This window comes from Porites lutea, chromosome 9 (assembly GCF_958299795.1).
Source record: "Porites lutea chromosome 9, jaPorLute2.1, whole genome shotgun sequence".
Classification (NCBI taxonomy): domain Eukaryota; kingdom Metazoa; phylum Cnidaria; class Anthozoa; order Scleractinia; family Poritidae; genus Porites; species Porites lutea.
The window spans coordinates 5,454,732-5,466,414 of NC_133209.1; the positions used below are offsets into that span (position 1 = coordinate 5,454,732).

Consider the following 11,683-nt stretch of genomic DNA (forward strand, 5'->3'; position numbering starts at 1 on the left):
TTGTTACAAGGGACAGTTGTTCTTTTCCCAAGCCCTTACATTTTCTCTAAATTTAAACCGCTTAATACGGACACCGCGTTGATACTGACACTTTTTATGACCCCCTCAGTGTCCGTACTAAGACTATCAACGGGGTTTGACTGTGAAGGGAAAACTTGGTCACGTGGTACAAGTTACATTTGCCGTTTGCAGTTTGCTGTAAAAATGACTTTACATCTCTTAAATGCTTGTGCAAAATTTTTAGGGGAGACAATGTGTATTATGGGAGATGTGCAAATAGCGAGGAGCGGTGATTGCAAATTGTTGAAGCGAACTGGTAACTTGATTTACGCGACTACTCCATGACTCCATGACTGGTGAGAGTAACGTACAGTAGGGTTTATTTCAAGAGGGGAGTGGACCAGTGGGTTGGGGTGGGGGGGGGGGGGCAGGGTTGTAGGGCCCCACTTTATAACTTCAAAACTGCTCATGATACGGTCCCAGAAATTACACAAAATATTATACTCATCATTTTCAACACCTAGGCATAACTTAATTGACACAATGACGTAATTTTACGTTATTATGACGTCACATTGTTGAATTTAATGATAGAATCCAATTTCCCTCCAAAGTAGATATAAAGCGAAAAACTACTAAATAATGTGTCTTATAAAACCAGGAAGTTGGTTAACACATTAATAATGTGTTATCACGATGACGGCATTTATCTGGACCTATCCACCACCTTGGATCCTCCATTTTGAATTAATTAAATGTATTCCATTTTACTTAAAATCTGCTTCTCCTCAAATTTGTCGCTAAAAAGCCTGGATTACATAAATGATTTGATAAAATAAGGCAAAATTAAGTGTAATTTAATAATTTGATTAGTAAAAATAGAAACAAAACTTTGCAAAATTTTGCTAAACGCGGATGTCAAAACTCGATTGCCATGGTCAACCTCGTCCCAAGCGCTTTCCCATTTTTTAGGGAAAAGCCCTTGGGACGATATCGTACGCGTCACGGCGACTTTAAAATGTTTCCAGATAAATATTAGAAAAAATCGCTAAGTTGGCGTTCACAGCTTGATCGGTTTTTATTGTCAACTTTTTAGTAAGGGGTGTCTCAAAATCGTCCTACCATTCTGAATAGGGTTAAATAGCTCCCCCATGTTGTGCGTAACAAATTCGATGTTGGACGAAAATGTTTGATCGTTTAGCCGGTGCTTCAATGGAGGTAAACGGATAGGACAATTAGAAGTTGAAATTTTTTAAAGGGATTTTGATGTGGCACTAAGACTGAAATCAGTTTTACAAATGGGCTCCGCTTAAGAATGCACTAGGAAATGTGCGTTGCTAGAAGGACAAGGTTTGAAATGCACTTGATTGGAGACCAGATGCTAAAGACAGAAATATATGAAAAGCGTAATGCAATAAGAAAAAAGTGAAAGCAAGAAAATAGCAACAATAATAGCAGAAACTACACTGAAAGAGAGCAATGATAATCTTCAATATTTTATTTACTCTAATAATCTTAATAATATTTTACCCAGTTTTATCAGTGTCAAAACGTTTAAGACGGTACATCTTGGAAATAAGTTGTTGTTGTTCCTTTATACAGCGATACTGAAAAAAAAAAGAAAATGACGCACACAACAGTGATTATCACATTCTTTTATGGCAAAAAGTAGTTGTGCAACCTTGTTGATGTAATATAATGTGGGAATTCTGTCACGACTGTTATAAGCCGCCATCTTGGATCCACCCTGTTATGCTCCCATGATGTTATTTTTTATAACACTCACAACAATTCTTGTTTGTTTGTTAGTTTTGGTTGACAATTTGTACGATTGCAAAAACTGCCCAAAACTTACTAGCCTGAGAAAACAGCTGACATTTTGCGATGCTACCACTGGCTTCCCTGGAAGACACATCTAATAAACGATTGCAGAAATTCCATACTGATGACGTGTCACTACCCAGATCCTGGGTATTGCTTCTGATTGGTTAAAGTACGGCCAATCAGAAGCACTACCCAGATCTAGGTAGTGACGCGTCATCAGTATGGGATTTCTGCAATCGTTCCTCACTGGGTAACAAGTCATCAGTATGGAATTTCTGGAGTCGTTCATCATAAGTCATTTTGCGGCGAAACCAGTAGTGGAATGGCGAAATCTCGGCTGTTTTCGCAGGCTAAAAACTTACCTGTTTTTCCTTCGTCGATGGTCATACAAAACTGCTTCGATAGGCTTGCTGCCTATCACTTCTACTGTCTGCGGTCTCACGTCTATGAAAACTTTGCGATTCCCGTGCCTTTCGTTCCCAATTTGGTTTTAATCCCAGTTTTCTGGCGACTAAACTAGAACTGGCCAACGGAGATGAGGGATTATTTTTAACCTCTAACCAGCGACGAAGTTTGTTAAAGGCTCTGGCTGAATTTTCGCCTTCATTTACTTCTGCAGCTCTCTCTTCATACTCCCGCTTGCCCGTCATGTCAATGTCGGTAGGGAAACAAAGCGGCCAGCAAGCTAAACGGTTTGGTTCGTCTTGGTTTAAGATGGATATGAGCTGATCCTCATCTGTGGAGTTTTTGTCTGACGCGCCACTGGCCACGGTAAAGACAGCAGCGGCAAAAAGAAGCATTACGCTGACTGTCGCTTTCATCTGTAAAATAACAATAAAACGTTGTCTTGTAAGGAGTTGTTTAGGAACCTGTTAGGGACCTAAGATCTGACGAGGCCTTCGGTAACGAGGACGTCAAGAAAAGCAAAGGGAGGGGGGGGGGAGGTGGGCAAAAAACAACCTATTTACGAGCAGTACACTTTTTCTGTATTAATTTCACGTTTTGTGGAGGACGTAAACAGGCGACGATGAAAGTCTTCTTTTTCTTTCTGAATTTGGATTGGTTCCATTACATTTGAGAAGGTAGCGAGTTGGAGTAATCGCGATGAAGATTGAAAGAACGCGAAATCACTTTTTAAGCCACGTTTTCTCTGCCGTCGCTGTCGCCGTCCTCGGATCTTAAGGTTCCTACTTTTGTCTTCGAAAGAAGGTCGCCCTTGCTCCCAGCCAATCAACTCAAGCATAGAATTGAGTGAAAACCGTCCGCCAAGGAAATGTACACGGTGCCCATTCTACTCAGGACAAGTTTCGTCATAAAAACCGGGCCTTAGAAAGAGTTTCCTTTTATTAGATAATTAGAGAAATTCAGTTTACGATGAAAAAAAGGACAACTCCTTAAAAGACCACTTCATTTTTATGACTTTAATTACATGACTAAAAAATTAAACACTTTTCAGGTAAGGAGTTATAGCAAATGCATTTGAATTAATTTTGAATGAAAGAGTTACAACGTCCGAAAAGAAGGAGAATTATCTAAAGTATGTTTACTTTACCAAAATAAGGTAAGCCATATACTAGTCATCCAAAGTAGTAGTCATGATGGCTTTTCATTTTTAAAATTTACTAAAAAAATTAGATTTCAAAACAGCGACAAATAAAGTTACATTTTTATGCTTGTCTTATAAAATTTGTTTAATAATTTACTCGCTTGAGAAGCTCATTTTCAAAAATAGAAAACTAACATTTTGTTTTGCCTCAAATGAAGTCATATACCATAAGGATGGTAACTGGTTGTCCCAACGTTTGGCCAAAAGGTGTGCTACCCAGCCTATTCATGGAAATTGAAAATTAAATTTTAATTTGAGATGAAATTTGAAACACCACGAATAGAAAAAATTGGGGCGGGCCAAGTCTGAATGTTATTTGCCGAGAATCATTTTTGCCATGACAGCCAAACTACAACGCGAGTCAACTGACCACAACTTCTACCTAACTTTAAGAATATCTGCTAGACGCAACATTCTGAATTTGCCGACGAACAGACAAATGAAGACGGGAACCTAACATAGATCAGAGTGATTTTGAATGAATAATAAAACAATTATTGGATTCGGCTTTCGTATGTATGAAGAATTATTATGCAGATCTCGGAGCGTGTTATCGGCGCCGAGGCCGACCCTACATAATTAATAGCACGACTTTTTCCAAATTTTCTCCAAATTTGTTTGATGACACATTGCAAATTACCTCAAGACTATAAAATCTTGAAGTCCAACGATCATGTGAATTTTGTTGAGGGAAGTTATAATAAGATAACACATTCGTATACTTACAGGCATTTGCAGGATTGCTTCTAATCTCTAAAACCTCGTGAACTTTTTGAGTAGTCATCATAATAATGTAATTGTACCCGCATGGCATAAGGTACATTTACTTTGAGATGACCAGCATTCATAAAATGCAGTTGACATCAAGGAAATTATTGCTGTTATCTCCAGTAAATTAGATATTTAGTGTTCGGTCAATGGAAAAGATAAGAAGCCTTGTGGTCATTTTTTTAGCATGACTACGGCTAGCTCTTAAATCTAAGGCGAAAACATCAAAGGCCCATATGCCATTACAGGTAGTTTTGGAAAGAAAAAAACAGAACTTATTTTTACTTAAAATCATACACCGAAAAGCGCACATTGAATCATAACATCTTCAAACCTTACCTTTAAACTCTGTCACAAAGCCCAATTGAACGGTTAAAAATAGATTTCGAAAAGGTGGACGAAGAAGACGATTATCAAGAAAGTGACTTTTCCATGCTGCTGAAATGACTTATATTTTGTACCTGTTACTCTGGTGGTGGGTTTGTTGACAAAAAATTCTTTATGGTTCAGCTCCTGTTTTAATAATACACAAAGACTGAAAACCGGCTCCAATGTGCACCCTCCTACATGCGAAATTCACTTAACATCAATCGCTGACCAAGTCCTCAGGAAATTGACTTTCTTCAGAAATAATAATGAGGTAACGCTTCAGGAAATTAAGGACAATTCTTTAATAAGTGATTTTCATTTCCAGAGCTTTTGTTTCTTATTTCGACGCCTGCTCCAATCAACAATGCGGGAAATGCATGAGGAGAAATCGAACAGTGTTAATGAAACTTCAGGTCTTTTGTGCTGTTTTTGAAAGGCGCACCTAACGAATTTTTTCGAATCAGGATTTAGGACGAGTATCCATTAAAAGTTGTTTCCCTTTTGAGCACATCTCGATAGGAAATTTGCCAATACCGAATTGTTCTCATATTAATAGCATGCATCCGTTGACGTAATACCGCTTTGTTCAAATGTTAATTTAAATCTTAATAGCCTTTTTAAAAAGTAAAAAAAAATATTTAACAATTGTAACTGTACTAAGATTTGTTCAGTTTTGTTTTTGCCTGAAAGGAACCCTTTTACCAAAGAATTTAAACTAAATTGTTAGCTTGTCCTCTTTTTTTACCGTTAGACTTAGAAAAAAAAAATCATGTATAAGAGATAATGGTGTATTTTCAAGATGTCTGATAAATGGTTACGCTGCTGGAAATAAAGTAAATCCTTTACAAAACTTCTTTATTCAGATCTTAATTACCATCTATGTCCAGAATAATAGTGCCATCGTTATTTTAAAATTAGCAATGAGATTAAAAATAATTGTGGCTATTATTACAGTAAAAGAAAAAGAATTAGCTTGAGAGAAAGTGTAGGTTGCATAAAGGTGGGAAAAGAATATCATATTTGCTTTTGTATTGTTCTGCGCTCTATGATATGTAAAATTAATTAAATTGTTAGAGTCCTCTACTGAATAACAGCTATTATCAAGAGAGACAACAAAAAGAACAAAAAAACTACGGTGCAGGGTCGAAAGAAAACGATACTTGCTTTTCCTGTATTGTTGCAGTACCATAACATTGACCTTAAGAATCAAAACTCTTATCAGATTTTGGGAGATAAAGTATGATGATCCCAACTATGCTATTAACTTACTCATTTCGATTTTCGACTAGACCGCACAATTCCGGGGTTCTATTACGATCGTTCGTTACAATAATAAATCAAAATGTTCTAAACGGAATGAAAAGGGTCTTTGAACGCGTTGTAAGTCTGCTTTGATTAGCTTGCTAGATAGAGATAAAGAGGTTTTTATAACGTTATTGTTTAAAATCCTTTTTTGAGCAATTTTACACCCCAACGCTTTTGAGACCAATTATGTTAGGATTCCAATTTAATGTAAAAGATAATCGCACTGTTCTCCTGATCCTTTTTAACATGGTCAAAAAAGTTACATCTTAAGGTGGCTCGATACAGTTTTTCAAGGCCAATACCTCCCAAGTTTGAGCATAAACTACGTCGCCATAAATAAAGTTTTGGAAAAATTGCCCCACAGTTGTATTAGATAAAGATGAAAATCTTTTATGATCAGGGTTGCAATGACATTGGAGTTGTCATAGCAACGAAATGACGCTATTACCTATTTTACTTACAGAAGTATTTCTCGGCACGGGGAACTGTTCTTCCAAAATTATTCACGGGAGCTTTTTCCTCCAATAGCAGCCTCGATGTTCGTGAAGTTTAAGAGAAATCTGTAAGAGCGTTATCGAGATATTTTGGGATCAAGATTGTGTGGTTAGAAATACGGTAAGAAATGGATAATCTTGATGTTCGGCTGTTATCTGTAGAAAATGAAGCGCTTTTGACATGCAATTTCACCCGATAGTAGCTTCAACCTTTTTAAAAACATGTGTGAAAGACCGTGGAGATAGCTCCAGCCGATTGCTAGAAAGAAGGATTTGATAAGTATGTATCGAGGCGCTTTTGTTAGCGGTTTTTGAACATTTTGGTCTACTTTAACAAATTAGCGAATAATTTTTAAACCGCTCGATAGATTTTTTAAAAAAAATAAGATTCTTGAGATTAACCTTCCTTTAATATGACCCTTTAGTTTCAAGATTATTGATATATTGTAAGGCAGTAAAATAAGCACCTTTTAAGGTGTCGTGTTGCTCAATTCTTCTAAATGCTACCAATATTTTTTTAAAACTGACTTTATTATCAGCAATGGTCACTGGTCACGGCCAATTCACCGAAACCTCAGTTACTTTAACAGTGTAGTATGACCCAACCCGGAGGAGGTACGAGTTGGTAGTGTTAATTCACAGCCCCGGGAGCAGGAATAGCCAGTAGCAGAAATGTATGTTTAGATAAATATTAGCTAAAGGACGGTTCGAGTTGTTCTCCCGAGAATAACAGTGTCTTAAACTTTTTAATTTGTTTATATGTTCAAGAAGAAACAAAAAGCAAACTGCGGTTATAAAAACAAGGAAATATAAGCGCATTTCTGGAAAGAAAAAAAGACTTTAACTTGACGTTTTGTATGTTCCGCCAACATACATCTTCAGAAGTAATAAACTGTGGAATAACATCAGAGTTTTATATGTTCAAGTTCGTGAACAGCAGTGGGAATTATTTTTAATCAATAGCAGCTGTCACGCCAGTATGCTTTTCTCGTTCCATTTGTCTGATTTTTTTCAACCTAAACCTAATTAATGCAATCTCTGAAAACACTATTACTATGTGATGAACATACTGGCTTTAGTTACCAAGGCGAGCAATGTTCTTTATCCGATTCTAAGACACGCCTTACAGCCAAAGTGCATGGGATTTTACGGCCCGTTAAGGGCCAGTTAAGGAGGTTTACCCGGTTGTCATATTTAAAATTGGTCCGGCAAAGCTTACAGTAGAGGGGTATTTGTGTGTTGCCAGGGAACCATGGTAATGGCTTTAGAGTCGAGTTGGTTTGGAGTTTCAAGTTTAAAACCAATTTAATTAATTTTCTTTTTTTGGGGGGGGGGAGGGGGGGGGGCTGATGTAGTCTGCCTAATTATTATGCTTTACAATCGGCAATATTTAAAAGAGGTTTCAGTACAATATTGAAAGTGAAGTTTTCCTGTAGTGTTTAATTGACCTTGTCTAACGTTTTTAATTCGCTATTTTAAGATCACGGCTAAGTATGTTGAATCATTACAACATTGTATTGATTCTACACTTGTGGCAGCAAGTTCGGTCTTGTGACTACATATGGTTTCGTTGCCGAAAAGCACTCATGCTTCCTCCAGAGACATGTTCGGTAGTAATAAATCAGTCAATATCACTTATTTCACGTATATGTAAATATATAGTTATGCAATACTTTTGAGTTCTATACCACGAATAGAAACACACGCACCCTTAGAAAGCACTGGGAAACTCTAACTTCTTATCCCACTACACTCAGCACGACGACGCAGAATGAATTAACCTTGGCATTATTTAGACGCAAAATGAACGTAAGTAAATTTTCGGGTTATATTCCATTTTTGAGAAGACCCCCTCCCCGTTCAATTGACGAACCTAGACAGGCAGCAACTGAGACTGAACCAGTTGGGTACTGTAGAATGCAAAAGCTTTCCAACGCTTTAATTGACTGTATACAAACGATCTTTCATCCAATTCCTTCAGGTTTGTGACTGCAGTATCATGTATTAATCTCCATTTGGCGCCCACAGGAGCCTATTCTACTTCCATGTATGAGGCGGCCCCCGTACATCTTTCAGGGCTTCAGTATAGTAAAATGCATTTGAATCCACATTTGATTTGATTTAATTATAAAAGTATAATTGTCAGGGTATATCTAGCTTTAACGAGGACAAGAGTTAACTTTGCATTGGTCTAACCATCTTCTTTGCCAAAGTCAAAGTTGAGAGTAATCCTGTTTCGAAGATAGAACCTCTAACGCAGGTCTTTAACTGCTTGAGTCGTTGTTATGGTAACCCTATAAGTTACCACAAGCTGATAAATTCAGTCACAAGATAATTATATTCCTTTCTCCCCGCCATTGGTTATCATAGTGGTGACAAAATGGTGGTATAACACGTCCTTCTTTCGGCTTCGTTGTTTAAACGAGAACTAGTTAGATGTAGAACCACACCAAATATGTTTTATGAGTCATTTCATACTAGTATGTGTTTTCTCTGAAACTTCGGATCAATTGTTTGTGGTTGATCAAGGTCTTATCACTGAATCTCTGAAGGAAACCAAAACACACCCGGCTGATTTTGTCATTGGACGAATACTAGGATTTCTGGCTTCAGAATTAGTCAAATGCGTAATCTCTGTCAAATATGAAAGGACAGAAACTAGCCTACACTCTTTCTCCAAGTGCGATAATTTTTCTTGTAAATTTAGAATTTCATGCGCACGCATTTTTGGGTGCATATGGTTTGCATTGTATTTTTTGTCACCTATCTCACACCCACTCAACATATGAGGTTTTAGTACTTTAACTATACTGAAGTACATTTGACGTTTTTATAGTAGTTTTCTGGTAAGCCGATGCAGAAAAGAAAAAGTTTGGTAGTTTTATCAGACCCCCAGTGGTAAAATAGATGCGCCTTGTCATGATCTTTATAATTAAAAACTTTCATCTCATCAATTTCAGCCGGTAGCTATTCATAACTCTGTATTTTGGTTTTGTTTCGTTGTTGTTGTTTTTCGTTTTTTCCGGTTCGATGTGAGCTTTGTGACTCGATATTAACAGAGATTGTGTTCGTAAGGAAATATCATTTTCTTTTATCAAAGTGAAGTTAGTTTTTCAATCATTCGACGTTGTTTTATGCTTTTTTACTAAACCCTCCCCAGTCACAAAGTCAAAAACGCCAGCCGTATTGAATTTATAACTTGGAGTCTTGGAGAATATCCTCTGGTGCGACAATGCAAATAAAAGACTACCAAACCTTCTAAGCAATAAGGTTCAAAATATGTCACTAGATGTGCGTCAGTAAATCGTGTATCCGAGGATGGATGAATGTGAGATTCTGAATTTTTTAAATCACAATAAATTGAATTTTACCTTGTTGTGAAATCTGCTGCTTAGTTTGTTTAACAGTGAAGTGCAGACCAGTTTAAAGCCCATCTGAAAGACACTGAAGTAGCTTCCTCGCCTGTTAAAATACTTTTTATATATATACTTCTGTCGCCAGAGAATTACGTAAAGTACACCAACGAAGAGACTAGCAACGGAAGTAGAACCTTTTAATCACGAAATTAAAATTTGTAAAGGCTGGAACTGATGTGAATTATGAAAATCAGGCTAACTGGATTGCGAAGTGTCGTTGATATTAAAAAGAGAAAATAATCAGAGATAATAAAGTAATTATAACTAATGTCACGGAAAATATATTATCCAAGGTCTTAAAACGTATTGTAAAGAATATTGGGCTTCACAATATAGGATATGTGATCACCGCATCAATTAAGAACCTAATGCAATCAACTTGAAAAAGTCGGTATTTCCAGTTGTGGTCTGTTATGACGAGAAAATCTGCCTAAATGTGGCAATTACTTGGTCATTATAAGTCAACTTAGCACTCTTTCAGAGCTGAGAAAATTGAAAGGTCCGTTAATTCTGTTTCAAAAATGGGGCCATGCTTTTGTAAACCAGGCAGCTGCAATATTTCTAAAGCTCGGTTAAGCTTCTTTTCGTGTATATGAAATCGGATGTTTTCAAGAAGCCAGAGACAAAACTGCCTAAAGTTAGCAATTATTAAGTAATATTTAGACAACTTAGCACACTTTAAGGGGAGAAAAACAGTCAAAGTGTCTATTTATGATTTAAAAGAACGAAGCTTTTCTGCATTAAATGCCGTCGTAGCATTTCTAAAGCTCAGTTAAGCTTCTTTGCTTGCAAATGTGTTTAAAAGTTTTCTAGGGAGGAGACAAATAGTTTGAAAGTGAAATCAAGATGGAGATCTTAAAAGTCAGTAATTATCCATCCTTTCTCGTGAAATGAACCCATAGGTTGTTTCTGAAATCTTCTTAACTTCTTCATGACAGTTACGTCATCAAGATAAGTTTCTAACTTATCGCGACTTTATTTCTTCCGTAAACAGTTGCAGCATCAAAGCAAATATGGAAATGCCGCACTACAATGTCCCGCCAATTTAAGTGGTAGGTAGACAAACGGAGCTTATAACACTCAAGTGTCAAACTGATATGAACTAACAATCACGCGATACATATGCCGTCCTTTTGCACTGATGCACTACTTTCCATGTATAGCTGGGTGGACCTGATATAAGGGTATCAATGGGGAGGTAGCTTTAACGGTTGACGGTTAATTTTTTCCAATTTTGACGGTTGACGGTTAAATTTTACAGCTTTTGACGGTTGACAGTTATTAAGTAGAAATTTAGTCTAAGAATTAAAGCAAATATTAATTTCTGTATAAATCAATATTAACTTTTGGGTCTTGGAGGTTGTCTTGGCCTTCGCTTTTAAGATTTCGAAATATTTTCAGATAAGCGAGTTGTAAAGTCTTGTAATGTCTAGAGACTGTGTTTTTGACAACATGGAAACTGAGTTTTCCAGTTTAGAGATTCTTCAGGAGCCTAAAGTCTATGAAGATCAGCTGAAATAGTGAAAATTGAGATACCTCAAGACTTTTTGACGGTTAATATTAATCTGCGTTTATGACAGTTGACGGTAAAATATAACTTTTTTTGACGGTTGACGGTTAAATTTTAGGCCGTTTGACGGCTGACGGTCAACCCCATTGAGACGTTAGTCTCTAATCTATCAAAGGCTGCTGTCTTTCATTTATGGCCGGCCGATAATGTTTAATTTTTTGACCCCACTACCGGTAACGTTTTTCTCAGACTTTTTTGAAAAAGAAATTCAGCCAGAACTGCCTCTTTTCACTAGCTGTCAAAGAACTTCTAAGACACATCATAGTAAACTTTTCTGTGGCAGTCAATTGCTATGATTACGAGATACGACGACTTATATTAAAGTAAGGGT

General features: G+C 36.9%; 1 long non-coding RNA gene across 1 annotated transcript; it reads right to left on the minus strand.

Annotated features, from left to right (window-relative positions):
• Positions 1-1,480: 1,480 nt before the first annotated feature.
• Positions 1,481-9,881, minus strand: LOC140948598 (uncharacterized). Its single transcript, XR_012167059.1, has 3 exons — positions 9,738-9,881; positions 2,187-2,645; positions 1,481-1,607 (listed from the first exon to the last, which is right to left on the minus strand). It is a non-coding gene; the product is annotated as an uncharacterized lncRNA (long non-coding RNA).
• Between the last annotated feature and the right edge of the window lie 1,802 nt (positions 9,882-11,683).